Source organism: Chenopodium quinoa, unplaced genomic scaffold (assembly GCF_001683475.1).
Source record: "Chenopodium quinoa cultivar QQ74 unplaced genomic scaffold, ASM168347v1, whole genome shotgun sequence".
Lineage (NCBI taxonomy): Eukaryota > Viridiplantae > Streptophyta > Magnoliopsida > Caryophyllales > Amaranthaceae > Chenopodium > Chenopodium quinoa.
In genome coordinates this window covers 4,277,078-4,281,461 of record NW_018744502.1, presented here as the reverse complement: position 1 = coordinate 4,281,461, position 4,384 = coordinate 4,277,078, and positions in this window count along the sequence as shown.

The window sequence follows — 4,384 nt, the reverse complement described above, 5'->3', positions numbered from 1 at the left end:
CCCAGGCACCCAAGCTAGCACGCTGCTAGCTGCGATGGGCTGCCTAGCGCTTGTGGAGCTTGCGATAACTGCCATGCGCACCCAAGCTAGCATGCTGCTAGCTGCGATGGGTTGCTAGGTGCGCCTGGTGCGCCTATTGCTTGCGATAGGTGCCATGCGCACTCAGGCACCCATGCTAGCATGCTGCTGGCTTGCGATGGGCTGCCATGGCACGCCTAGGGTGCGATAGTGCCTAGCACACCATGGTGCGCCTAGCACACACATGGTGCGCCTATGCATGCGATGAGCTATCCTAGCCTAGCTATGGCTACACTCATACTTGTTGCTTGTGATTTTGTGACGCTTGGTCTCGACGCCCTAGGCTCGATTTCCGACGTCTGTATTCGTAAAACTCTGTCGACTCATTAAATCCTTTCAGATTAATTCGTCGTCTCGGATCGGTGATTCGATTGGGTTCGACCCGAAGGGTTCAGTTAAGATTAAGTTGTAATATCAATTGTACCTCGATATTACTGATCGGAAGCGGCCTCCACCTAGGCATTCCGATCACTTGACCTTACTGAAGAATTAGCTCTGTAATAATTCTGAACCCTCTAACGGAAGAATACACTTGTTGGAAGGACACCATTCCTTTCAGAAACAATTCACATGGGCACCTCAATTGAACGAGCATATGAAGCAAACTTTTGAAAGGAAGTTTGCAACTCGCCTACGTGACATGTTCTACACAGTCACACACAATATGAATGGCACCAAGCTAGGCTTGCTCAATGAGGAAGTCCACAAGAAGGTGATGGATATTGTTGCCACAGATCCAACGTATAAGAAGCGGTCGGCCCAAAATAGGAAGAACAGAAGGGGCGGTTCCCTGAAAAATGTGGTTTAACCAACCCACTATCAAGGTTCTATGTCACCTATACAACATGCAAAAAGGATGGTAAATATTTTTAATAGGCAAGTAAAATAGAAGGCATTTGTGTATTACTATGTAATGGTGGTGTGACATTTATAACGATGATTTTCTGCATGTATAATCAAAGGTGGCGAAGAATCAAGGCCAGTTACCAATAGCTCCTGAGCTTTTTCTGAAGACGCACTTCAAGGATGTGCCTGGGAAAGGCACAGTGCTATCCAACACCAAAGCGAAGCAAATTGCGGTAACAACTTCAATATAACTTAGAATCTAAACTTATTTGATTGATTTCATGAAAATGGGGCAAAGTAGAAGTCAATTAGAGCATATTTTGATGAATTTGGATGAAAATGGTTCTTAAAACTTAGGTAATTGGTCATTTTTTGTGATTTCAAGCCCTATGCACCTAAAACTACCTATTATTGACATATTATGAGAAAGAAAGAGTTCATTTGGTAAGAAATGAAGACAATGGGTAAAGTAGAAGTCATTTAGGCCATATTTGGATGAAAATGGTTCTTAAAACTTAGTTAATTGTTTTTTTTTTTGTGATTTCAAGCCCTATACACCTAAAACTACCTATTATTGACATGTTATGAAAAATAAAGAGTTCATTTGGTAAGAAAGGAAGAAAATGGGCAAAGTAGAAGTCATTTAGGCCATATTTGGATGAATTTGGATTAAATGGTTCTTAAAACTTAGTTAATTTGTTTTTTAATGATTTCAATCCCTATATACCTAAAACTACCTTATTATTGACATGTTATGAGAAAGAAAGAGTTCATTTGGTAAGAAATGAAGAAAATGGGCAAAGTAGAACTCATTTAGGCCATATTTGGATGAATTTAGATGAAAATGGTTCTTAAGACTTAAGTAATTGGTCATTTTTTGTGATTTCAAGCCTTATACACCTAAAACTAACTATTATTGACATGTTATGAGAAAGAAATAGTTCATTTGATAAGAAATGAAGAAAATGGGCAAAGTAGAAGTCAATTAGGCCTTACTTGGTTCTATTTTGTTAAAAATGCTTCCTTAAACTTAGTAAGTTGCTCCTTTTCATATGTATATCTTGTAGGAGGCCTACCAGAAGAAGGTTGAAGAAGAAAGCACTCAAGGGATTTGGAAGAGTCCGAATAAGTTGTACTAGGAGATTGCGGGTGGTCGCAACAAGAAGGGTCGTGTGAAGGGACTTGGCCAAAGTGCAGAGCTATACCATGGAAACCGGATGTCGATGGGTCGAGTTTCCACGTCTTCACAACAATATACACCTTCCGTTGTTTCTCAGATGCAAGATCAAATGGAGCATTGGGTGCAGGCTCTTCGCAGTGAAATCCGGAAACAATTGGAAGTCGAGATGGAAGCCCGATTTCAAGCCCAAATGGCCGCAATAGAGAGGAGAAACTTGGAGAAGTGGGATGAGTTTATGCATCGTTTCCCCAGCGACACATGTTCCCCCATTCAACCTCAGAGTCGAGACCCTAGGGACGACCCGAGTAGTGGCGGAGCATGGCAGGGTACCCCGGCTATAGCTTAGCTTTTGTTTATGTAGTATGTACATGTACTTAATTTGGATTATGTTTTATGCCTGCATACAATCTATATATTATTATTATTATTATTATTACTATTATTATTATTATTATTATACATATATATATATATTTGTAATTAAATCATTAATTTAATTTTATCTTGAATTAGGTGCAGGAGGTATAGGTTTCGAATGGTGGTAATTCCAAACAAAAATCGATTAATTTTGTTAAATTAGCAGGTGAAATTCCGACGAAATTTCTGATGGTATTATCCGTCGGAAGCAGGTTGGTTGCGACAGAAAAATAATCCGTCGGAATATGGCGACGGATTTTCAGATGGACAATTCCGTCGGAAATCATATATTTTTCGAGGGAAAAAAATTCGTCGGAACTTTGCGACGGAAAAATGCATCGTAAGATTCCGACGGAAATTTAATCCCTCGAAAAATACAGACCTTACGACAGAATATTTATGTCGGAAAAGTATTTGATTATGACGGATTATTCCGTCGGAAGAGGTATATACTGACAGAATTAATTTCGTCGGAATATTGCGACGGATTCTCAATTTAAGTCAATCCATGCGCCGGCAGATCTAATTCCGTCGGAATATGCTTTTCCGACAAAAAATCCCTCGGAAAAAGTCGAATTTCCTACAAAATGTTTCACGACAGACCATTCTGACAGAATTCCGTCAGAAAGATGATTTCCGACGGAATTTCAAATGATTCCTACGGATTTTATCCGTCAAAAAACAATTGTTTTCTAGTAGTGTTAACAAAATTTAATAAAACACAAATATTCCCTACGTTCTTATTTGTTTGTCCCATTATTACATATATCGTATTTGTGAGTATATCACTGACTATTGACCACAAATACGTGGTTTAGTATTTGTTTGAAACATTGACCACAAAGTATAATCATCTATAAATCTATAATCATATGAGATAATGTTTAATTTGTTTTTATGCCTACTTTTAAAATACTCTATAATTTCTTCATTTTTTTTATATCTTCCTACTTTTCGTTTTGATTTTTTTTAAGAAACCTTTCTACTTTTGCTTTTTTCCTTTTATGGTAAAGACAATTTTCATTTTTATCACTTCTTCCCACCATATGGTCCACATAAAACTATATAATAATATTAATGTTTCTAAACAACTTTCTTTCTCCTATCTAATAAGTAAAATTATTAAAAAAAAAAAAAAAGAAAAGGGACCTGTATTCCACTACTACTTTATTTTATATGAACAGTAAATAGGAAGATGAATAGTAAATGGGAAGATAAAGTAATATTACACTTTTATAATTGTTATTTAAACCAATGTTGAAGATATTTTTAACAAATAAAATATATCTTAAAAAAACTGTTAAAAAAAATACTCCCACCGTTACAACTCTATTTTGACTTTTGCACTATTCACATGCACCACGTACTTGGCCAATTTTTATCTTTTATATAAAAGATTAATCATAGTCACGAGGGTACATTTTAGAATCATCTCAATATATAACTTTGGAATATTAACTTTTTATCAATTATTACTGTATTTTATTGATAATAAAAGATATTTTTGGTTAAAATTCCGCATTGAAATATATATATATTAAATAAAACATTTATTTTAAAACAGAGGAAATAAATCTTGCTAACAAACGCCCCCTGGTGCTAGATAACCCTTTAAAATAGTTCTTAAAAGTATTAATTTAGAAATGTATGTCAAAATTATGAGTCGATAGGTATAATTAATGTTTATTTAAAGTAAATATATTTAGTTTTAATCATCATATCCAACACCCCTAAAACATTCATTAGCTTTTGCCCAAATAAATAAATAAATAAAATAAAATAAAATAAAAACTACCCCGTAGGATTCTTTATTTAAAGTGTCCCATCATAACACCCCCTTTCCCCTTCCCAAGTCCTTCTCTC